The sequence below is a fragment of the Meles meles genome, chromosome 1, assembly GCF_922984935.1.
Source record: "Meles meles chromosome 1, mMelMel3.1 paternal haplotype, whole genome shotgun sequence".
NCBI lineage: Eukaryota > Metazoa > Chordata > Mammalia > Carnivora > Mustelidae > Meles > Meles meles.
In genome coordinates this window covers 87,327,669-87,353,752 of record NC_060066.1, presented here as the reverse complement: position 1 = coordinate 87,353,752, position 26,084 = coordinate 87,327,669, and the positions used below count along the sequence as shown (strand labels likewise).

Here is a 26,084-nt window from a genome sequence, read left to right as displayed (position 1 = left end):
ACTGTGGACATCTCCCTGCTGCACCCCCACCAACAGCAATTCCTAACAGATCATAAACTCCTCAAAAGAAGGTTCATTTTCTATTAATCTCAGCACCCAGCATCCCACCTAGGGCACAGTGGGTGCTAGTTTAATATTTTTTTCAGTGAACAAAGAGATGGAAAGAAGTAATTGGTCTTTCTTTCTAGTAGATTCTCCTTTTCCCATTTCCTATCCCCCACCTATTTTCTTTAATAATTCTCCATAGTTAGTAATTCAATAGCATCTTCATCATTGGTAATTTGCCACTTCTAAGATGAGAGGATAATCCTTTCAAATTCAATCATGAATGAAGTTTAAAGGGCTTTATTTGATATATTCAGTGCTTTTCAAAGAAATCTTGAAAAATTCAAAGCTATAGAACCTAAAAAACTCCAAGAGGCCTTAAATTTCTATTGAGACTTTTACAAACCAGTGAAAATGAGCATTTATGAATCATTAGAGGGTTAAAGACCAAGTCCCTTAGTTATCGATCCTAAAATATTATTTTATAAGGGAATGCACACGTATTAAGAATGAATCATGTAATTTACAAATCATTTCTAAATAGCTCTCTGACTATGATGTTCAGCTTATTAGGAGTTGTTAATATTCTATTACTCAGAGGTCATTAGCACATTCTGCAGGCAGTATAGATCAAATAATACTAAGTGACAAGGGGAGAACATGAAATATTCCAATTATGATTTCTTTTAAAAAGGGCTGCCATAACCTTCTCCCCAGAGTGCAAAGACTATATCTTGCAAACTCTGAAAATGCTACAACCTTTCTCCATTAAATGGGGTACCATCAGGGGAGGGGAAGATTACCTAAATAGAATAATAGCTAACATTTAATATGTGCCAGGCACAGTTTGAAGGGTTTTCCAATAATTCACAAAATCCTCACAAATAGGTAGCTATTATCCCTATTTTAACAGGCAGGGAAACCAAATCCCCACTGAGATTTTAAGTAACATATCCAACCAAGATTGTATACCTTTTAAAAAGGGAGCCACATGTAGAAACATGGAGCTATGCTGATCAGACCCCCACTTCAAGGAAGGCTTCGTGGCTAAACACTATAAAGATGTATTTCTTGCCCATGCTACATGTCTTCTATAGGTGTCAGGGTGACTCTGTTCACTCTAGTCACTCAGAGACCTAGACTGATGAAATAGTCATCATCGTGAATGCTTCTGATTTTCAATCCAGAGGCAAAGAAGACCCCTGAGAGTCTAGTATTATTAATTAAATGTTCCTGGTTTAAAATGACACATATCGTTTCTACATAAAGCTTACTGGCCAGAATCACAAAAAGATGAGAAATGGCAATCCCACCACGTGATCAGAAAGGAGAAGAACTGTACTAAGGAGAAGAATTATACTAATCGCAGTCACATCTAGTGACAGAGATAGTCAAGGTCAAGGGTTCCCAAACTTGGCTATATGCATCTTGATCACTTGGGGAGTTTTGGTTTTTAGTAAAAATTGCCAGATTCCAGACCAGATCTACAAAATACAAATGTCCAGAATGGAGGCTGGAAATATATAACCCCCTTGTAGGCAACCTGAAACCAATCTAAAACTATGCATCTGAGATTCACACCACTAGAACAGCTCCAAGATTCCTTCCAAAGAAAGAATATTATAAAGCAGGGCACATATTTTAATAGACTTAAGTTGTTTTACATATGCAAATTTAATTTGATTAATTTCTTAGTCTCTATTAAATCTTTCTAAAGTATATTTTATGTATTCATAAATTATATAGAGTAAACCTCTCTGTGTTGACTCTGATTTCAATCAGCAAAGAATTCCCACCTTCATTCCAGCACTTTGCTGTCATCACGGTCCTGACCTCAGAAGGCTCAGGAGCTAGTATGGCCTACTATGGCCTAATAAACCATCTCCCTGGACAGCATAGTCTGTGGCTATGACCAATCCCTTGTCTCCCTAGTACAGGGCCCTGACTTCCAATCGCCACCCAAGTCTCACACCCTGAGTACTGCTTGTCATAGAGAGATTTTTGATTAAATAGGCCCTTGATAGAGTTTATCAAACATATACAATGACTACTTAAATATATACAAACACAAAACTAGCCATATGTAAATTATACTCTAGCTTCTGTACAACTATAAAAACAACATAAATGTATGAAATAAAACCTAACAACTAAGAGATTGAATGCTTAAAATCAGAATGTCTAAGTTAAAACTAATTCTTCCTCTTACAAATTGGGTCTTTTTGAGTGTTAAACTCTTCAGGCTTTGGTCTCCTTATCTGTAAAATAGGAATGATAATAATTCCTATTATATACATTGCTTAAGGATTAAATTAAATAATCCATGTAAATTATTAAGGAATGATTAGTTAATATTATAAAATCAATAACTTATAAAATCAAAATACAAATTGAATTAAAATAATGTGATACACAACAATATAATGTGATACATGATATTTTCCTGAAACCAAATAGCCAACATGAATATGGTACTGAGCTATGACAGGTTAAGTCCCACATACCTATACTATTATCTGCATGATGACTCAGTTTACCCTTCATATTCCGACTGCTGGGAAAACTACATTTGTCCAGTACACCATGATGGCTATGACCTTTTCCTGGAGTGAAATGCATTACTTGTCCATTGTCTTCCTCTGTACTATACCCATGAGTTATAAAACAGTATTAGCACAAAGGCAGGCTTTGTGCTATTTTGTGATACAGATTACATATCTGTATTTGATAATAAGACGGCCATTAGGATTAGCCAGAAAATGTTTACTCCTATTTCCTAAACTGTCATCAAAATGAAAACACAATAAAGAACATTCCACCAGGGGCGCCTGGGTGGCTCAGTCGTTAAGCATCTGCCTTCAACTCAGGTCATGATCCCAGGGTCCTGGGATCAAGCCCCACATCGGGCTCCCTGCTCCGCAGGAAGCCTGCTTCTCCCTCTTCCACTACCTCGCCTGTATTCCCTCTCTCATTGTGTCTCTGTCAAATAAATAAATAAAATCTTAAAAAAAAAAAAAAAAAGACCATTCCACCAAACCTTATGAGGAACCCTGGGAAGCCAAGAAAAAAGCTAATGGTGCTGGATGCCAGAATTTAGATCTTAAATGATAACCCAAGTATAAGAAAATGAAAGTTAATATAAATGCAAATTCCTACACTCCTGTCCAAAAGACAAACCACACAAGTATAACTAGGAAGATATATCCTGATAAGAGCACAAATTTTAAGAACCAAGAAATTGTTTGATTGTCAATAGGATGATGTGCTTGCCAAAGAATAGTAAGATCTTAGTTACATTATCAGAAGCAAAGTCTCCAAAATAAAGTGAGTTCTACCCTGCTCCATGCAAGTGAGATCATACCTAAAATCATGCATTTGGTACCATATGTGGCCCTTTAATAGGTTTATTAGTAAATCAGAACCAGTCTACTGTGGTGATTAACAACATGGAATCTAGAGTTCAGGGAATTGGCTGGGAACTGGAATATCAGCCCCAGCATCTCAGACATGTTGGTTCACCACTCTGGGCTTCAGTTTCCTTATCAGCCAAGTCCTGACACTAATAATATGTATCTCATGAGACTGTTGTGAGAATTAAATCAGAAAATACATAGTAGTATGTATTGTAATCTAAAGGTAAAATGCTGAACACAATGTTAAGCCTTTAACTTCTGGCCCAGTGGCACTTAAATAATCCATTGGAAGTCCATCATTTTTGTTCTTTTGGACATACTATGTTTTCATTTATCCAGAAAATGAAGTAAGGTTCAGCAGATGCAAGTTTTCTGGTATCCATTTTTAGTTTAATAAAAGAAAGAATTTTTTACCCATTATTGCTGTCTAGTAATGGGGTAGCCTATCTCTGGGAATAGCAACAGCCCTGTCAGTAGAAGTATTAGAACTGAAACTAGGTTGGTATGGAGCTCAAACTAGATTACTTTTAAAGTCCCTTCCAACCATAAGAATCTATACTTCTATCTATATAATGATGTGGTGATTTCAAATGGAGTCTAGAAAGAAAAATCACCTGAGTATATAAATAAATGAACCCAGCTTCACTTACTGAGACACATCTGCACTTGCTATAAACACTTTAATTTAGAAAATAAAATTAAGGGGCGCCTGGGTGGCTCAGTGGGTTAAATAAAGCCTCTGCCTTCGGCTCAGGTCATGATCCCAGAGGTCTGGGATTAAGCCCCGCATCAGGTTCCCTGCTCTGCAGGGAGCCTGCTTCCTCCTCTCTCTCTGCCTGCCTCTCTTCCTACTCATGTCTGTCAAATAAGTAAATAAAATCTTTAAAAAGAAAAAAAAGAAAATTAAAACTTGCATTTCAAATAGTTTTACTGTTATTTTCCTCATGAAAGATTAGTATATTTTAAAGATTTTATTTTTTTAAGTACTACTCTATACCCAATGTGGGGCTCAAACTCAGGACCCCATAAGCACAAGTCATATGCTCTACTGACTGAGCCAGTCAGGTCCCCCCCCCCCCCCGCTTTAATTCAATTTAGTTAACATACACTCTGTTCTTAGTTTCAGGGGTAGAATTGAGTGATTCATCAGTTGCATATAATACCCAATGCTCATTACAACAAGTTCAGGTGCCTCTTTTACAGATTTTTTTTTTACATAATAGGTTAGTGTATTTTAATGATAAATGCTTGCAGCACATTACAAAGGAACAAGTTCTCTAAGAATAGATATGTAATAACAAACAAAAATCTGGGTGTATAAAAGTTTAAGTGAAATCCCAGAGCAGCAATTGTGTAATATCCTCTGAAAACGTGTAACAAGACTTGACTTTATGTGGAATCACTACATTATATACGTGAAACTAATATAATCCTGGATGTTAACTATACTGGATTTTAAATTTAGAGGAAAAAGGGCTTGATTTTGGTTACTCCTTCCACTTTCAGATCATGAAAAAAATCACCCAGAAGGGTATGAAATTCAATGCATTGAATATAGATGAACACAAAAATGCGTATAAGAAAGAAGCTACCGCCAGATCATCTGAAAGCTATTCCTATGGTTAAAAATCTGCCTTTATGACTTTCATGCAAGAAGCAATAATGTCCCACTGAACAATTCCAAACTTTTAATGTTATGAGGCAGTTTTGTAAAAATGAATATGGACGCTTTTGACACACTTCCTTCATATTGCTAAGGAATATACCTCCCCCAGAGAATGTTCATTCTCTGCCTCTACAAAGAACATGATAGTCTCAACCCCTGGTATTTCCTCTTTAATAAATAGGGAATTTGTACATGGGCCAGAAAATGTCATTAAACACACTCCCTTTAGTCACTTGGTAATTTAGTTGCTATGGTAATCTTTGGTAAACTTGAAAAGTACTTGAAAACCAATGCTTGTTTTTAAAATTCTAAAACTTTTAAAAGTCCTAAAGGATAAAGAGGCTGAAAACGCTTATCTCTTCAATGCCTCACCATGGATTCATTGAATGGAGCACAACTATTCACAATGTGACATGCATTATACCTCTGACAATGATCATTTCATCATTTCCCACCTCAAGATCATTCTTATAGACTGCCCATATCTTCCCAACTGAGTGAAAGCATTAACTTGGTTCTCCCTGGCAGCAAAGGGAATTAATTCATGAAATAAGCACTTTCCCATAATAGTCCCCAAAGCTTTTCACAATTGAGCAGTGTCATTTTTGGCCTTCCATCAATAACAGGGTGACAAATTATACTCTGAAGCAGTTTAACAAAGGAACATCAGATAACTTGGGACTTGAACAGATCCAGGCTGCTACCCAAGGAAACATTGTCGGACATGAGGCTCTGATGATTCATAGCTCTAACCCATTCTGTTCATCAACCATGTCAGGGCTCAAAAGGTTTCAGGAAACACTGTCTGGAAGACTTTTTTCTGCCTAATAGCTACATTTGACAACTGACCTTTAATCTTTACTTCACATTATCATCCTATCATTAGCCAAGGATAATACATGAGCATTTTTCAAATATGATTTGATGGACTGAAGGTGTTCTAAAGATTTTTCATCCTAAGACACTATATTATTAGCTTTATCAGACTCTGACTCTGTCCTGAATTTTTAAAAAGAACTTAATTAACTAAAATTAATGGTTTCATAGAGTTGAATAAGCAGTCACACACTATTTGTTCCATTCTTTTCTGTGGGGCTCTCTTGGTCACATTAGAATAGGATAACACTCATGAACTAAAGCAGTGTAGGCTGTGTGGTAGAAGGATCACTGACCTGGAAAACAAGAGTCTGCTTTGACCTTAAGCAAACCATTTAATATCCTTTAATCTGTTGCCTCATCTGTAATATCTGAGGACTGAACAGAGTAAGAGAGCATGTGGCTTCTATCAGTATAGCTAGAACACAGAGGGAGAAGTAAAATACAAGGCAAAATGAGGTTTGGCCATGTAGGGAGGGGCCATACCTTGCCTTGTGGGCCTCCTCAAAGATTCTGATTATTTACGGAGAGCAGGAGAATATAATCTATTGAAGATATAAGCAAGGAGGTGATGTGATCAGAGATGTTATTCTGGAAAGTTCACTACGGAGTTTGGATTCTAGATCAAAGCAAAGACATGGAACCCAGTTAATAAACGACTTCAGTAGACTTGGGATGACCTGCTTATGTCTCTGTCCCTGAGGCAGAGGCCACTTCACTACCACCCAAGTAGATCCAGCCCTGCCCCAAAGCTGAACTACTTTTTTAAAGGTAGATCATAATCCTGTTTTCACAAGATTGTTAAAAAGCCCAGCACAGTGCTTTGTCAAACTAATAGCGGTCCTGTTCTCCATTCTCCCCCACCTTGGTCGCAGGATCTTTTGGTTATGAGATCTTGGGATACTTACTTGCTACCTGGGGCCCTTAAAGTCAGAAGTTCTAAGTTCCAGTCTCCATGTTGACACTTCCTGGCTATGTGAACTTGGGAAGGTTGCTTACTATTTGCAGCCTTGGGATCCTCACCTGCAAAAAGTGGGGTAATAACTATCTCACAGTGGGGTCAGGATGATCAAATGAGATGACTTATTGAAAACACTTCAGAAATCATTCTACACATCTTGTGCTTCCCATTCCTAGTAATCAGACAGCAGATCCTGGGCTTTCCAGCCCGTTCCATCATGGGTGGACCTGGTATGACAGGCTCCTTTCTGCCCTCGGAAGCTGCACTAAATAAACCACCCCCTTCTTCAAATACACAAAACCATCATATCATCATAACAGATGACTGCCCTATCTGAAGGCCCTGCTTTGGCCTCACTATTATTTAGTAATACCCACTTGAAATACCCCTTTTTTTCAATAACCTCACCTTCTCTCACTACTAGCTTCCGTTTCTCTCAGATTACTCCCCTCCATTCTCTGCTACCATTTTCTAGTTAATGATAGCAGTTCAGACTCTTCTAAGAGAATTGAGGGTAGGAAGGTAGGAGAGGCTAGGAAGTTCCACAAAAGTTCCTAGAACATGTGTGCATGAGGAGGATGGCTGCTGCTTAAACAAACCTCATTAGTTTTCCTGCTGCCTCTGTGTGTGTATCTTTCCATCAACAGTGATTATGCAAATGTGATATTTGTTTTAATGAGCATGTCAGGTGTGTTTTGCTGTACGTTACATATGACTGACTGTGGTATTAAAGTAACAACTTGATGACAACTGCATACGAATATGTGGAGCTGTAAAAATAGACGTCTGGCAAGTTTCTCTCTTCTAACAGTAGCACAATCTCTGCTGGACAATAGGAGCCGAAGTATCCTATAGAGCAACTCCCGCAATGTGAAGAAAATTCAGATATTCAGAATCCAAGCATAGTCATCCATACCTGCCAACTTCTTTGGAGGCACATGACTCCTGGGCTCCAACTGGCCAGGGGACTTAGGGAGGCGGTTTTCGGACCATATGTGGATTCCTTTGTGAAGCTGTATAGGGTTGAGGAAAGCACAAATTATATTCTGGAAGATACAAAATAGCAGAGTATGAGCATACAACTGAGTATGAACTCCAGTTTCTGCTCTTTCTTGCTGTATGATCTTAGTGGAGTTATTCTGTGGATCTGAATTTCCTTATCTATAAAGTGAAGATATGGGACAATGCCTGGGGTGCTGTAAGAATTTGATGAGGTACTAGCAGCAAAGCATTTAGCTTCGTATATGAGCCCTCAACAAGTTGTTCATGTTAGTAGAGACAAGGACTACCAAAGCATTAATTTTCTGTCCACTAGTCTAGTCTCTGTTCACTGTACTATATATTGGTGAAAATACTCCACCCTAGATCTGTCCTCCCATATTTTCCTCCCACCTCCAGCCTCAACTCTCCCTATCTTGACTGCCTCTCTCCACCTGTATTGAAAAATGTCAAACCCTCTTATGAAAGATACATGTAAGTGACCAATATAATGGAAATTACCAAAAAAATAAATAAGATAAAGATGGGAAATAATGGTATCTCCTCTCAAGGGCTCTGACAGTTGTCTAACAGGATCAAGAAAAGAGCTTATTGGCAAGAAGGCTCTCTCCTGCAACTCCTGTTCTTTCATTACTAGTAGGTGGGCAAGGAGAAAGGTGGCCTGCTGGAGGAAGATTCCATACTTCTCTGGGACACAAACAGGGTCAGTACCAAGGAAACCAGTACACCAAAACTGAGTAAGTTACCAAGACAACTTTTTATTAAAATCCATTTTCAGTTCTTTGATTTTACCATAAGACCTCTAGTTATTGCTCTGGCTCTCCCTATCACAATATGTACTTATATATATTTCATCCAAATCACATAAGGTGACTTTAAAACACCAAAAATCATAAACCACCATTTGGCCATTTTATCTTCCTACTCCTGGATCTAGAAAAGTGTATGATGGGAAATTCCCAAATAACAACAATAGCCGCAACAACAAAACTGATGGAATACCTGAATTCTTATGAAAGTGATAGTAAGTCAGAAGGTTTTGATAATTTCCTCTTGTCATAAAGGCAAAAACAAACTTCATTATCTGAAAAGTCTGAGCATCAACAAGAACAACCCCTTATCCAATATAAAGTTGCAAATATTTTCTTCCATTTTGTAGGTTGCCTTTTCATTTTGTTGATGGTTTCCTTTGCTGTGCAGAAGTTTTTTTGTTTGATGTAGTGCTATTTATTTTTTCTTTTGTTACTTGTGCTTTTGGTGTCAGTGTCAAAAAATAATTGCCAAGACCAATGTCATTGAGCTTCTTCACCATATTTACTTCTAGGAGTTATGAAAACAGGATTTGAGGGGATGTTTATTACAGCATTATTCACAATAGCCAAGATATGGAAACAACTTAAGTGTCCATCAAGAGATGAACAGATAAAGAAGATGTGGTATGTATAGAAAATGGAATATTATTCAATCATGAGAAAGAAGTCCTCCATTTGCATCAACATGGATGGACCTTTAGGGCATTACACCAGTGAGATAAGTCAGACAGAGAAATACAAATTCTCTATGATATCACTTAAATCTGTAATCTAAGAAAGCTGAACTCATAAAAACAAGAACCAGATGGGTGATTATCAAAAGCTTGGCTGGTGGGATGGGGGAGTGGCGGAATTGGGAGACCTTGTTTAAGGATATGAATTTGCAACTAGTAAATAAGTTCTGGAGATCTAATGCATAGCAGAGTGATTATAGTCAGTGATACTGTATTATAAACTTTAAAGTTGCTAAAAGACTAGGTCTTAATTGTTCTCCCCACAAAAAGGAAATGATAATTATGTGACATGATGAAGGTGTTCATTAATGCTACACTGGCAATCATATTGCAATATATACAGAAATAAATCAACATTTTGTAACTTTAAATTTACACAAAAATATATGTCAACTATATCTCAATTTAAAAAAAATTAAAAACCCACACTAAAACCAAGGGCAACAAGTCTGACATTTAGGCTTATTCTCTTTCCAACAGTATCCAAGTTCTTTTTAACTTTGGAGCCAGTACCAGTAGCACTCTATTCCCTTCAAGTTCTTCTAGAGAATTTCTGCTCAATCTGCTCTTCTTAAAATGTCAAGCTCTTTACATATTTACCCCAAATTGTTTACCTTATGAACTAAGGTCCTCTATTTCCTGTGCCATTAGCAGACCAATGATGTCTCAGAACTTGATTAGGTAAACTTGGGTGTGAATCTAGTCTATGCTCTTCTTGGATTTTATTATAAGATGAATTTGTACATTTCAAATACTGGAGGCTTCTCTGAAGCTGAAATATCTGAAATTTTTAAAACAGCTTGGTTTAGGGTGCCTGGGTGGCTCAGTCAGGTAAGCATCTGACTCTTGGTTTTGGCTCAGGTCATGATCTCGGGGTTGTGAGATCAAGCTCTGCCTCTGCTCATGCTGAGTGTGGAGCCTACTTAAGGTTCTCTCTCTCCCTCTCTCTCCATCCCTCCCCCACCTGACCCTATCCACCCCACTGCCATGTGCACATGCACACTTTCTCTAAAAAATAATAATAAAATAAGCAAAAATAAGTTTTAAAAATAATTTCAAAATAATAATAAAGATAACGTGGCTTTAAGATCCACAAATAATGCAAAAATTTTTAAATAATTAAAATCAAATTAAAACCTTCTCACTCATGAAAAATTTAGCCAGAATTCCTAATGAAATAAACTCTAACTCATATAAAATGGAATTAAATGTTTCCAAACCAGGTTGCTCAAAAAGACCCATAAGGCCTAAATAATTCCTTGACAGCCAAGAACTGGGTATCATTTCCAAACCCCCAAAATGGGGCTGAGCTGAATGAGCAAAGAAAAGACATATCAAGTCAGACACGTCTTGGTGAGGCCTTCCTAAGCAGACAGCACAGTAACTCCTCATTCGTCACCAGAGAAATAGCAATTCATCATCATATGCTACTATCTTTTTTATTTAAGAATAGCATTTAACAAGCTTATTTTGGAATCTGATTCATTATCATTTTTAGGAAATGTAAAGGCCTTAAATCTTTTCCATACTGTGTGTGATTATAGCTAATTAAAGTTCACATCTTTCGCAGAAAGGTGAAACATCAGTTCTAATTTTATATACTAGTGTGATAAAGAGCATAAAGCATCAGATTGAAGGTCAGGAGACCCAGGTTCAATTTCTGACTTCATCACTACTTCTCTCGCTTTTCTGAAATGTCTCAGTTTGTCTACGGCCATACCACCCTGAACGCGCCCGATCTCGTCTGAAATGTCTCAGTTTTTCCAACCATAATATATGGTCAGAGTTCACTAGAACTTGTTACAGCTCCTTAGAACAGATTATGTCATCAGCATTTGTTTAAAAATTATTCAGCCCATACCATGTGCAAGACACCATCCTATTTGCTAGAAATACAATAGTGAACAAAAAAGGCATGATTCCTAATCTCACAGAGTTTACATTTCTTCCAAATATGTTCACTGCTATCCAATCACTGATATGATACCCTCACGAATTACTGAGAACATGTGAAGCCAATAAGTTTATTTACTTATTTACTAATTGACTTGGTTAAAGTCGACAAATATTTGTTGAATGCTTATAATGTACAAGGCATACTCTACATGCAATGAGAAAAAAAAAATATGTCCCCCACGAGATTTATGCTGCAAGAAAATAGAGGTCATATTTGTCATTGCACTCTGTGTCCCCACTAGCCTGGTACCTGGTACTCAGCCAGTACCTGATATATAACTGCTGGAATGACCAAATGAATAAATTTGTGAGTAGGAAAAAAAAAATTATGGGCCCTGCTCTCAAGGGATTAGTATCTAATGAGGAATTTAAAGCATCTGTGTATCAACTATAATAAATCATGGTATGTTATAAAAAGACATGAAGCATACGAAAGTATTAAAAGCAGGAACTCCAAACAGATCTAGCATATCAATGTTCATAGCAACATATTCACAATAGCATAAAGGTGAAATAACCCAAATGTTCATTAACGGATGAAAAGAGAAACAAAATATGGAATATCCATACAATGGAATATTATTCAGCCTTTAAAGGGAAGGTAATCCTTTTTTTTCCCAAGATTTTATTTATTTGACAGAGAGAAACAGCGAGAGAGGTAATACAAGCAGGGGGAGTGGGAGAAAGAGAAGTAAGCCTCCTGCTGAGCAGAAAACCTGACACTGGCCTTGATGTAGGGCTCGATCCAGGACCTTGGGATCATGACCTGAGCCAAAAGCAGACACCTTACAACTGAGCCACCCAGGCACCCCTAAAAGGAAGATAGTTCTGACACATGTTACAACACAGATGGAAGCATGAGACCAAATAAGACACGAAAGGACAAATAATGTACAATCACAATGATAGAATAGGCAAACTCACAGTGACAGAAAATAGAGTGGTGGTTACCAGGGGCTGGGGGAAGAGGGAATGAGGAGTTAGTGTTTAACGGACAGAGTTTCTGTTTGGGATGAGGATAAATTCTGGCAATGGATAGGGGTAATAGTTGAACAACAATGTGAATTTACTCAATACCACTGACCTATACTCTTAAAAACAGCTAAGATGGCAAATTCTGTGTTATATATGTTTTCCTACAACAAAATACAATGATAATTCTAAAAAGACATGAAGGAGTTTCAGAGGCAGTGCCATCTGCCCAGCCTAACCAAGGATGGGTTTCTTAGAGATGGTATCATTTCAGCCTGCTCTCCACTTAATGCCTACAGATCAGAGTCATCACTTACTGGTAAGAACCAAGCATCCTAAAAATTTTAAAAAAATAAAATTTAATTTAATTTAATTTAAAAACAACAATAACAACAAAAAACATTACATATCACAGAATTTTTTTTTAATTTTTTATCTGAGTATAGTTGACATACAATGTTCCATTAGTTTCAGGTACACTACATAGTGATTCAACTTCTCTATATGTTATGCTATGCTTATTACAAGTGTAGTAACCATCTATCACTATACAGTGCTATTAAAATACAATTGACTATTAAAAAAAAAAAAAGAACCAAGCATTCATTTTCACAAGGTTCATGAGTTTTATAGGACTCCTTCCTATACAAGAAACTGGTCAGAGTGGTTGTTTCTCAGCAGAGACACTGGAAGTCCGGAGAGTTAAGGATATAATGGCCTGGGGTGAAATAATTTCCTTTTCACTATACATTTGTTCCTTTTTAAAAATGTATGGAGGGGAAGGGGAAAGGGAGGAAGAAAGAGAAGGAGAGAAGGAATCTCAAGCAGACTCCATGCCCAGCATGAAGCCTGATGCAGGGCTCAATCCCAGAACCCTGAGATTATGACCTGAGCCAAAACCAAAAGTCAGCCACTCAAATGACTGAGCCACCCAGGCACTCCTATGCTCTGGGTTTTAATCTTGGATCCTCTTCTAATAAATTGCAATTTATTCATAGAGATATTTGTGGTGGCAATGCTCTGGATTAAAAGATAAGCTTCCTTAGACTCCTTTGTATTAGGTATGGCTGATTAAATTCTAGCCCATGAGAAGTATTATGTTATTTTCTAGAAGATTCCTTTTTCCTTCACTCTGCTTCCTTCCAGGAAGTGATTTGAGGATAGAAGGCACATGCTGAGGATGATGGAAGAGACTGGACACTTGGTTGCTGATGGGATCCTGAAGCTTCCATCCAACATGTGGTTCCCTCCTGTGGATTTCTTTTACGTGACGAAATAAACCAGTGTGGTTAAGACATGGTTATTAGGACTTTCTATTATATGCTGTTTACATAAGCTTTCTTTGCTTTCCCCCCACATATTCTTTCTTCTTTGGGCTCATTTTTTTGTCTATTTGTTTGTAATTCCTATACTTTCATATTTTGTAACTCACTCTCTGTTTTCTAGAAGTTTTCACTTTCCTGTTTACCACAGCATTTGCAATCCACTCTGCCTTTTGCATAGGGCTGCTACTAGGTATTCTCCTCCACCTATGACTGCTATGGCTACTTTATCAGTCCCATCATTCTGGCCTCAACACAAAATGCTCCACATTCTGCAGTTCTGCTATTTTGCAGTTGGTTCCCACTAGGAATATCATCTTCAAGAAGGCAGAGTTGTCCTGTCTACTTCCAGCTATACTCCTTGCACTTAGAGCAGCACTTGACTTTTAGTAACCACTCCATAAATATTTCATTGCGTTTATTTAGCAAATATTTATTGAGCACCTTTCTAAGCAAATTTCTTCACTATGTTCTAGTATGGGAGAAAGAAAAATAAACATTCAATCAATCAATCAATCAATGAAGAAACAAATGAAAAGCTAACCTAGTATTTTACCAGGGAAGAAGTGCTATGGAAAACCAGAGCAGGCAAAGGCAATTGGAGAACTTATGGTAGAAAAGGCAAGAGGGAAAGGAGATCACAGTTTCAAATAAAGGACTAAATTGGCCCTTAGAGAAGGCAACATTAAATCAAAGACTTGAAGGAGGTGAGGAAGTGAGTCATTCAAATATGTCAGGGAAGAGCATTCCAGGCAACTACTACAATGAGGGAATGGCTAGTACAAAGACCTTGTGGCTTCAAGAAATAGTGTGGAGGACACTGAGCCTAGAAGAAAGTGAGCAGGAGGGAGAGATTTAAGAAGAGATCAAAGCGATCTCAAATTTTTTTTTTTGTTTTAGATTTTATTTTTTATTTATTTGACAGAGAGAGAGATCACAAGTAGGCAGAGAGGCAGGCAGAGAGAGGGGAGGAAGCAGGCTCCCTGCGGAGCAGAGAGCCCGATGCGGGGCTCGATCTCAGGACCCTGAGATCATGACCTGAGCCGAAGGCAGCGGCTTAATCCACTGAGCCACCCAGGCACCCCGCGATCTCAAATTTTATAGGTCAACCTCAGTTTTTTGGCTGTTGCTCTGGGTGACACAGGGAACCACTGCAGGGCTTGGAGCAGAAGAGAAACATGATGTAATTTTAATTTTAGAACACTCTGGCTGCTGTGTTGAGAACAGACAATAAAGGAATAAGAATGGAAGTAAGAAGAACAGTCAGGAGACCTACAATAATTCAGATGACAGTTAAAACTTGGGCCAAGATGTAGAAACAAGTAAGGGGGAAATGATCAGATTCTAGATATATTCTGAAGGTAGAGACAAAGGGATTTTTCAGTCAATTGGAAGTGGGGTATTAAAAAAAGAAAATACTCCCTTGAATGATTCCGAGTCTTTCGGCTTGGACAGCTGGAATAATAGTGTTGCCATTAACCACAACTGGGAATACTACAAGCGGACCAGGCTTGGAGGAAGCATTTTAGTGTGGCTATGTGAAGTGGGAGAAGTCTATTAGACATTTCAGTAGAGATGTTCCACCAGATAGCTGGATATACACACCTAGAGTTCAAAGAAAAGTTCTGGGTTAGGAGTATAAACTTTGAGGTCATCATGAATATACGAAAAATGGGCTCTGAACAATGATAAAACCTATTTTCCTTTCTTTTTTTTTTTCCTATTTTCCTTTCTTGAAGGAATCTTAACATTTTGCAGCTAAAAGAATGACTTCCAAAGAATGTGAACAAGACCATTAACCAAGGAAACAAATCAAAACCTCTATGATGCTTCCCATTCTTTCAATTTAAGGCAATGTGTCTCAAAACATGGTCTGCAGATCCCAAATCAGAATAAAACCATTTGTAACAAACATTCTTAGTGATTCTCACACATACTCAAATCCAAAAACCACCTGCTCTGTGTGTATAACTCTGTGGCAGAAAGTGTCATCTGGAAGTTTCCACTTTCATATCCATAATGGCAACTAAGTGTGGGTTACATGTGATGGACAGAACCTAAAGACAGAGTCACTAGGAATCCCTGATAACCAATTCATTTTATAATAGCCATAGACTGACACATGTTGCATGGGATTTATCAATATTCAAGAAAATATATTTCTGGGTAACACTCTGAATCATTTCCTACATCATCTCCATAGCAACCCTGACCACTTGCCTTTAAGACAGATTTCTCTTGCTCTGAGTTATAATAACTTTGGTTCAGATGAGCATGTTTCAAGAAAGATGCTACTGTTTCTCAGCCATATCTGATTTTCTGGTGTCAACATTTAGAAAATTATATTCTCTCGGGGCGCCTGGGTGGCTCAGTGGATTAAGCCACTGCCTTCGGCTTGGGTCATGATCTCAGGGTCCTGGGGTCCAGCCCCGCATCAGGCTCTCTGCTCCGCGGGGAGCCTGCTTCCTCCTCTCCCTCTGCCTGCCTCTCTGCCTACTTGTGATCTCTCTCTCTGTCAAATAAATAAATAAAATCTTAAAAAAAAAAAAAAAAGAAAATGATATTCTCATGAGTTTTTCAATCCTTGTCATATTTATATTTTTTCTTTTACTAGTTTTTTGCTCGCTGATAAAGCTTAATAGCACATGAGACTATACTATAGTCTCATAAATTGTAAAGTCCTTTCAAAGTGATTGTTTACTCAAAGAAACAAGCACAGCAGACACTTGGAAGGCCTATCCTTTAGGAGAAATGCTAGTTCCAAGAGATTGCGCAAACACATTTAACAGGTTTCTTGGGTAATCATTTTCATGCCCAGATTAACCTATAGTAGCTAAGTAATATTTTCAAATTTTCTGGACCAGGAAAGCCATAACCAAAGATCTCTTCAAATAGTTTGTCAGAATGTGTGGCAGCTATAGGTTGCACTCAGGTACAACCTGGCCCTTTTCCTGCCTGGCCCTTTTGGGTTCTAGAGTTATCATTCCTAACCTACATCAATTGTTCTCATGGGTTCAAGAACCTGGAGCTGTATTTTCAATCCCCTATATCAAAAAGAAAAAAACAACAACAACACTTGGCTCAGTATGGTATTAAGAATCTGGTATTAGAGAAACTTTAGAAAGTACTTAAGCCATTTTTAAATTAAAAAACCCAAATTTGTGATATCTCTAGGTTTTATTTTCCAAAATCCTATGTATCTCTGATTTCAGTACTGCTGGACAAATAGTTTACATGTTAAATTACAGCTGTCACTTTCATTTATCTCAATTCTAAAGTAAAATCATTTTAAATTTTATAATTTCATTGTATAGAACATTAATAAGTTTGATAGGTTGTGTTTAAGTTCAGCAAGAGTATAGAAGGACTAAAAGTCCAGAACAGAAATTAGAGATCCTAAGGACCCATGATCATGTGGTACAAGAGTCCCAGGCTATAGGCCCATAGCAACTCTCAAATAGGCTCTGACCTCACCTCTGTACCCAAAGTGAACAAGACCCAGGAGGGGAGAGGGCTAATGTTACAGAGTCAGAAAATGCTGTCTCTGATGACTCCCTGGCACCATCTTAAGCACCTGATCCTACCTGGGATCTGGTGCTGGTGAGAGGAGAGCACAGTGGAGGCCTCAGGCCAAAGAGAGTAGTAGAAGACAGGGTTCCCTGGGGAAGTCACTCCTCTTCTCTGAACATAAACCAGAAGGGGCGGCAGCATCAAATAAGAAAATATTGACTTTTCCTAATTAAACTTATGAGCTTATTACTCTTGGCAGACAGTAAGTTTCTAAGTTATATCATTTTTTTACTTCCTACTGGTTACTACTAAACAGATCTGAAAGGCCTTCATAAATATTAAGATAACCTTTCAAACTTTTATCATCCACTTTTTTTTAGATGGCACTTCATTCAGATCTTGTTTCTTCCTGAAAGGCACTGGATCTTATTCCCAAAATATTGAGGTACATGACTTCCCTTCTTTCCACACATGGTAAGTAGGAAATACATGGCCATGAAGAGCACTGGGACCAGTAAGGGGGTATGAAAGGGAGGGAGCAAATACATGTTCATTACAATATCTGGGAAGTACTGCCCCTTTATATATGCCTTCCATAATGGCATTTTGTCTTCCCCCGTTGGATTAACAATCCCTGCAATACAGGGATCTTGTCTTTCTGTGGCACTTGGTAATCTGCTGCAATGGACATTCACTAAGAATTTGTTGATTCACAAGTAATGCAAACTAGAAAGTGTAAAAAATAAAGCTATCCTACCTATGATGTGTCCATTTTCAAGGCTGCAAATAACATAAGACGCTGTCATGAATGTTTAATAGAAAAGCTGCAGTGTGCAGTTTACATATACAGCTAATCTGGGAGCTATAAACTGGGAGAAAAATATAATGTAACAGAATGTTCTCAACACTTGCCTGCTTACAAGAAATTGAGAAATTACAATTTGGAAGGTATCAATAGTGTCTGCTAAATCATCTGTTATTAAATATATTATCAAGGGAATAAATCCTTTTGTTGCATATTATAAGAAAACAGATTTATACAAGATGTTAAAGGAAGGAAAGAGAGGGGAAAGGATATGCTGTAAAATATCCTTTGTTAAAATAGCAGTCGCCATTTCCCCTTTATTTTTATAGCTGTTAAATGACAACAAAGACAACAAAAACTAGTAGTCATTAAAATTTTCCAACTATATACATTTATACATTCAATTATACAATATTGCCTTACTTAGCAATTCTTTTTTACAACAGCCACATAAGATAATTCACAGAATTACCTCAAAGGGATCTCTAGCTGCTCTAGTAAAAACTTAGGAAATAATTTAGTTTCTCCGCAGGACCATTTTCAGTAAGTCAATTATGACAGACTAGTTGACGGTGAACTCTAACCTATCTAACAACATCCTGTGTTTACTGATGCAATGCTTCAAGCAATTGGGTGGGTGGGTGGGGGACAAAGAGAGTCCATAAGAAGCAGAAACAAGAGCTGAGGTGCAGCAACATCACCACTATCTTCAGACAAGGCAAGGAAGGATGTGGCTAGAGACTACTGGCATGCCTCCCTCTCTGGGTCCTGTCCCCTTGACCTTCTCCCTACCCCATGAATATCCCCCTATTACATCTGCTCTGACAACTGCCATCACCCTCCATAGTCCAGGCATGTATGATTTCTCTCTTGAACTAAGACAGTGATTGTCTACCTACCTGGACTCTGTTTCCAGTCTCTTTCCCCTTGACTGCCACTTGAGTGAAATTTCTATCAACGTAAAGGCTTAAATCACTTCATTCCATCAACTCCCTAAGGCCTATAGCTCCTGGGGAACAGAAACACTGTCTTTCTCACTCTCATATCCCCAGTGCTAGCATGGCTCCTGGCACACATTGAGTTTTCAGTAAATGTTGGTTGAATGAATATAGAATGAAGTATGACATGCAAACCCCTTTACAATCTGGCCCCATCTGACCTTCATAGCCTCACTCTCCGCTGTCCCTTCAAATGTTTTAGCAGTATTCAGCTCTATTTTCCCAAACACACAATGCATTTTCAAATTTCTGATCTCTAATGGAGCAACTCTCTGTTTAAAATATTTCATGCCCATTTCAATTGTTACCTCCTAATTCATGTGGTGACGTTCTGACTGACACACATTAAATGAATGAATGAGCTAACAACTCACGGAATACCCTTGCCTCTATTCCTACATCTCACTGGCAGGACTACTCTGTCAACACTGCTTCCCCAATCTTCTTCCTGTCCGGATTCATATTCCACCACTTCATAATATTAACTAAAACTAGCTCTGTGAGCCTGAACAAGACTCAGTTTCCTTATTTGTTTTTTTTTTACTTTTTTTCCATTTTATTTATTTTTTCAGCGTAACAGTATTCATTGTTTTTGCACAACACCCAGTGCTCCATGCAAAACGTGCCCTCCCCATTACCCACCACCTGTTCCCCCAACCTCCCACCCCTGACCCTTCAAAACCCTCAGGTTGTTTTTCCTTATTTGTTTTTTAAAATGTGGTTGGGAAACATTCTGGGATGATGTCAGCTTGGGTCTTTGTTTCTACTCTCGTTCTTATTTCTCCCACTTTTTTTTTTAAAGATTTTATTTATTTGACAGAGAGAGAGAGAGAGAATAAGTAGGCAGAGAGACAAGCAGAGAGAGAGTGGGGGAAGCAGGCTCCCCGCCAAGCAGAGAGCCCAATGACCCTGAGATCATGACCTGAGCTAAAGGCAGAGGCTCAACCCACTGAGCCACCCAAGTGTCCCTCTCCCACTTTTTGATAAAAGATCTGGAAATAAAATATTTTACCGTGTGCTCAGGAAACAGAAGGATAAATAAGCACTTAGGAAACACCTTGGTGTATGGAGGGGGAGCCGAAAAAGAGATCAGAAAAGTAGGTTTGGGGTGGATTTGAATATATTCATTGAATATCATTTAACAAGCAAAATAAATAGCTAATGGGGGAAAAGGTGTGTGTGTGCACGCACGCATGTGTGTGTGTGTGCGTGCACGCGTGTGTGTGTGTGTGTGTTTTGGGTGGCTCACTGTTAAAGACAGAGGCAATCCCACCCTCATTTGACATTTAGTTCCCAAGGAAATTCAGCAGGGCAGCCAGTGGAGGGCACATTTTGTTTGTAACTCCAGGAGGACCAAGCTACTGCAGAGAAAGTGGCTTCTCTGAACAACCATGGAATAATGCTAAGATTGCCTAAGGGAGAACCAGAGCTGGAGACCACTGATCCTCCCCAGTATTGAGAACCACACTGCTTAAAGAGACCCCAAATTCTGCTCCATATGGGATTCAACCCCATCCCCCTATAGCTGATAAGAGCAGTAAAGAGTTTGTGGACCATACCTGAATAGGTGGCTCCTATTAAGGCAGATTTAACCTAAGGCAGAAGAAACCTAAGGAGAACGTTAATTAAAACATAATGATAACTCTTCCATACTGTTTTTCCAGAGTGGCTGCACCAGTTTGCATTCTCACCAATGATGTAAGGAGGGTTGCCCTTTCTCCTCATCCCTGCCATCATTTGTTGTTTCTCATGTTGTTAATTTTAGCCCTTCTAACTGGTGTGAGGCAGTATCTCACTGTAGTTTTGAACTTTATTTCCCCGATGATAAGTGATATGGAGCATCTTTTCATGTGTCTGTTGGCCATCTGGATCTTCTTTGGTAAAACGTCTGCCCATTTTTAAACAGGATTATTTGGTTTTGGTATGGAGTTTTATAAGTTCTTTATATATTTGGGATACTAATCCTTTATCAGATATGTCATTTACAAATACCTTTTCCCCTTCCATAGGTTGCATTTTAGTTTTGGTCACTGTTTCCTTCACTGTGGAGAAGGTTTTTATTCTGATGAAGACAACTCTTGGGTAGATTTTCTTTTTTCAGATTACATTTCTTTATTCACTTTTTTTTCTTTATTCACTTTTTTAAAGACTGGTTTTATGGATAGATTTATTTGAAGGAAAGAAATATGTCTGGCAACTTAAAAAAAAAAAGTTACTTCAGAATTTAAAACCTACAAAAAGAATCCAAAAAATACTACTGCTGAAATACAAAGTAGTCATCAGGATTAGTAAGCTAGAAGCTCTATAAGACTAAAAATATGACAGAGGCTCGCTGCACATAGCACGGCCCGCTATGGCGGCACGGTTTGCTTCCGGCCTGGAGAGGGTCCGGATGCCAAATCTGCAGCCCCAGAGCGGCGGTTGCAGGAATGATGAAGAAAGAAATTGCTGCTGTTGTCTCTTTTTCACAAGGCTAGTTAGAAAACATAACAAGTTTAAAAAAAAAAAAAAAAGGCAATTGAGAGGTTTGCTGAGAAATTGATGCTTATACATCAAGAAAAATATAAAAATCACTGGTATCCAGAAAAAACATCAAAAGGACAGCCTTACAGATGCATTTGTGTCAATAAGTTTCAGAGAGTTGATCCTGATGTCCTGAAAGCCTGTGAGAACGGCTGCATCTTGCACAGTGATCTAGGCTTACCAAAGGAACTCACTCTGTGGGTGGATCCATGTGAGGTGTGCTGTTGGTATGGAGAGAAAAACAATGCATTCATTGTTGCCAGCTTTGAAAATGAGGATGAGAACAAGCATGAAATTTCCAGGAAAGTTACCAGGGCCCTGATAAGGTTACTTCTGATTATCACTGAGGATCCTCTTCTTCAGATGAAGAAACAAATAAGGAAGTAGAAGTGAAACCCACTTCCGTGACTGTGACCCCAAGCCCTGTGTACCAGATTTCAGAACTGATGTTCCCACCTCTTCCAATGTGGCACCCTTTGCCCAGAAAAAAGCCAGGAATGTACCAAGGGAATGGTCATCAGAATCACTATCCTCCTTCTATTCCATTTGGTTATCCAAATCAGGGAAGAAAGAATAAACCATATCGCCTAATTCCAGTACCATGGGTATCCTCTCCTGGAATGCATTGTGAATGGAATCACTGGATTAATCCTCACATATTAGCACCTCACTAGCTGCTTTTGCTTCTATTGGTGTCAATGTTGAGAGAAGGTAGAATAAGCCTGACCACATTAAAAGTTAAAAGTCCAGGGTCGCCTGTGTGGCTCAGTGGGTTAAGGCCTCTGCCTTCAGCTTGGGTCATGATCCCAGGGTCCTGGGGTGGAGCCCCGCATGGGGCTCTCTGCTCAGCAGGGAGCCTACTTCTTCCTCTCTCTCTGCCTGCTTCTCTGCCTACTTGTGATCTCTATCTGTCAAATAAATAAATAAAATCTTTAAAAAAGGCGGGGGAGGAGTCAAGATGGCAGAGAAGTAGCAGGCTGAGACTACATCAGGTAGCAGGAGATCAGCTCAATAGCTTATCTAAACATTGCAAACACCTACAAATCCAACGGGAGATTGAAGAGAAGAAGAACAGCAATTCTAAAAACAGAAAATCAACCACTTTCTGAAAGGTAGGACTGGCAGAGAAGTGAATCTAAAACGACAGGAAGATAGACCGCAGGGGAGGGGCTGGCTCCCGGCAAGCGGCGGAGCAACGGAGAACAAAATCAGGACTTTTAAAAGTCTGTTCCACTAAGGGACATTGCTCCAGAAGCTAAAGTGGGGTGAAGCCAACGAGGGGTCAGCGTGGCCCCAGGTCCCGCAGAGTCACAGAAGGATCGGGGGTGTCGGAGTGTCGCAGAGCTCGCAGGTATTAGAACAGAGAAGCCAGCTACAGAGACAGAGTTGAGAACTGAACTCTCAGCTCGGGGTTACCGTGAACTGGTTGCGGGCTGGGTGAGCTCGGAGCACAGCTAGAGGCTGGGGATACGGGAGTGATTGGGTGTTGTCCTCAGGGGGCGCACTGAGGAGTAGGGCCCCGTGCTCTTGGCTCCTCCGGGCCGGAGACTGGGAGGCCGCCATTTTCATTCCCGTCCTCCGGAACTCTACGGAAAGCGTTCAGGGAACAGAAGCTCCCAAAAGCGAACTCGAGTGGATTACTTAGTCCGGTCCCCGGTAAGGGTGGTGCAATACCGCCTCGGGCAAAGACACTTGAGAGTCACTACAACAGGCCCCTCCTCCAGAAGATCAACAAAATATCCAGCCAGGACGAAGTTCATCTATCAAGGAAAGCAGGTTCAATACCTAAGACAGCAGCGGAATTCCAGAGGAGGAGAAAGCAAAGCACAGAACTCGTGGTTTTCTCCCCATGATTCTTTAGTCTTGCAGTTAATTCAATTTTTTTTTCTTTTTTCAATTTTTTTCTTTCTTTTTTCTTCTTCTGCTAAATTTTTTAAAACTTTTACCCTTTTCTGTTTTAATGTTTTTTGACTAGTTTATCTAAATACATATATTTTTTCTTCCTTTTTTATATTTTTTCTTTATTTGTTTTATTTTTAAAATTTTTTTCTTTCTTTTTTTTTAATATATTTTTTTATTTATTTGACAGAGAGAAATCACAAGTAGGCATAGAGGCAGGCAGAGAGAGAGAAAGAAGCAGGCTCCCCACGAAGCAGAGAGCCCGATGTGGGGCTTGATCCCAGGACCCTGAGATCACGACCCGAGCCAAAGGCAGAGGCCTTAACACACTGAGCCACCCAGGTACCCCTAAATTTTTTTCTTTTTGTTCTGAACCTCTTTTTATCCCCTTTCTCCCCACCCACACACAATTTGGGGTCTCTTCTGATTTGGTTACAGCACATTTTTCTGGGGTCTTTGCCACCCTTTTAGTATTTTATTTGATCCTTCATATATCCTCTTATCTGGACAAAATGACAAGGCGGAAAAAATCACCACAAACAAAAGAACAAGAGGCAGGACCGAAGGCTGGGGACCTAATCAACACAGACATTGGTAATATGTCAGATCAAGAGTTCAGAATGACGATTCTGAAGGTTCTAGCCGGGCTCGAAAAAGGCATGGAAGATATTAGAGAAACCCTCTCTGAAGATATAAAAGCCCTTTTGGAGAAATTAAAGAACTAAAATCTAACCAAGTTGAAATCAAAAAAGCTATTAATGAGGCGCAATCAAAAATGGAGGCTCTCACTGCTAGGATAAATGAGGCAGAAGAAAGAATTAGTGATATAGAAGACCAAATGACAGAGAATAAAGAAGCCGAGCAAAAGAGGGACAAACAGCTACTGGACCACAAAGGGAGAATTCGAGAAATAAGTGACACCATAATATGAAACAACATTAGAATAATTGGGATTCCAGAAGAAGAAGAAAGAGAGAGGGGAGCAGAAGGTCTATTGGAGAGAATTTCCCTAATATGGCAAAGGGAATAAGCATCAAAATCCAGGAGATGCAGAGAACCCCCCTCAAAGTCAACAAGAATAGGTCCACACCCCGTCACCTAATAGTAAAATTTACAAGTCTTAGTGACAAAGAGAAAATCCTGAAAGCAGCCCGGGAAAAGAAGTCTGTAACATACAATGGTAAAAATATTAGATTGGCAGCACACTTATCCACAGAGACCTGGCAGGCCAGAAAGAGCTGGCATGATATATTCAGAACACTAAACGAGAAAAACATGCAGCCAAGAATACTCTATCCAGCTAGGCTATCATTGAAAAAAGAAGGAGAGATAAAAAGCTTCCAGGACAAACAAAAACTGAAAGAATTTGCAAACACCAAACCAGCTCTACAGGAAATATTGAAAGGGGTCCTCTAAGCAAAGAGAGCCTAAAAGTAGTAGATCAGAAAGGTACAGAGACAATATACAGGAACAGTCATCTTACAGGCTAATAATGGCACTAAATTAATATCTCTCAATAGTTACCCTGAATGTTAATGGGCTAAATGCCCCAATCAAAAGACACAGGGTATCAGAATGGATGAAAAAACAAAACCAATCAGTTTGTTGCCTACAAGAAACTCATTTTAGACGCGAAGACACCTCCAGATTTAAAGTGAGGGGGTGGAAAACAATTTACCATGCTAATGGGCATCAGAAGAAAGCTGGGGTGGCAATCCTTATATCAGATCAATTAGATTTTAAGCCAAAGACTATAATAAGAGATGAGGAAGGACACTATATCCTACTCAAAGGGTCTGTCCAACAAGAAGATCTAACCATTTTAAATATGTATGCCCCTAACGTGGGAGCAGCCAACTATATCAACCAATTAATAACAAAATCAAAGAAACACATCAATAATAATACAATAATAGTAGGGGACTTTAACACCCCCCTCACTGAAATGGACAGATCATCCAAGCGAAAGATCAACAAGGAAATAAAGGCCTTAAATAACAAACTGGACCAGATGGAGATCACAGATATATTCAGAACTTTTCATCCCAAAGCAACAGAATACACATTCTTCTCTAGTGCACATGGAACCTTCTCCAGAATAGATCATATCCTGGGTCACAAATCAGGTCTCAACCGGTATCAAAAGATTAGGATCATTCCCTGCATATTTTCAGACCACAATGTTCTGAGGCTAGAACTCAATCACAAGAGAAAAGCTGGAAAGAACCCAAATACATGGAGACTAAACAACATCCTTCTAAAGAATGAATGGGTCAACCAGGAAATTAAAGAAGAATTGAAAAAATTCATGGAAACAAATGATAATGAAAACACGACGATTCAAAATCTGTGGGACACAGCAAAGGCAGTCCTGAGAGGAAAATACATAGCGGTACAAGCCTTTCTCAAGAAACAAGAAAGGTCTCAAGTACACAACCTAACCCTACGCGTAAAGGAGCTGGAGAAAGAACAAGAAAGAAACCCTAAACCCAGCAGGAGAAGAGAAATCATAAAGATCAGAGCAGAAATCAACGAAATAGAAACCAAAAAAAACAATAGAAAAAATCAATGAAACTAGGAGCTGGTTCTTTGA

At 38.9% G+C, this 26,084-nt stretch overlaps 1 long non-coding RNA gene and 1 pseudogene across 2 annotated transcripts in view; one reads left to right on the top strand and one right to left on the bottom strand.

The window, feature by feature from the left end:
• Positions 1-26,084, bottom strand: part of LOC123952046 — a 99,670-nt gene that overhangs the window by 48,287 nt on the left and 25,299 nt on the right. For both annotated transcript variants that reach the window (XR_006820558.1, XR_006820559.1), the window contains exon 2: positions 7,878-7,974. This is a non-coding gene — a long non-coding RNA (uncharacterized LOC123952046). The remainder of the gene's footprint in view (positions 1-7,877; positions 7,975-26,084) is intronic.
• LOC123952038 lies at positions 21,502-22,266 on the top strand (annotated as a pseudogene).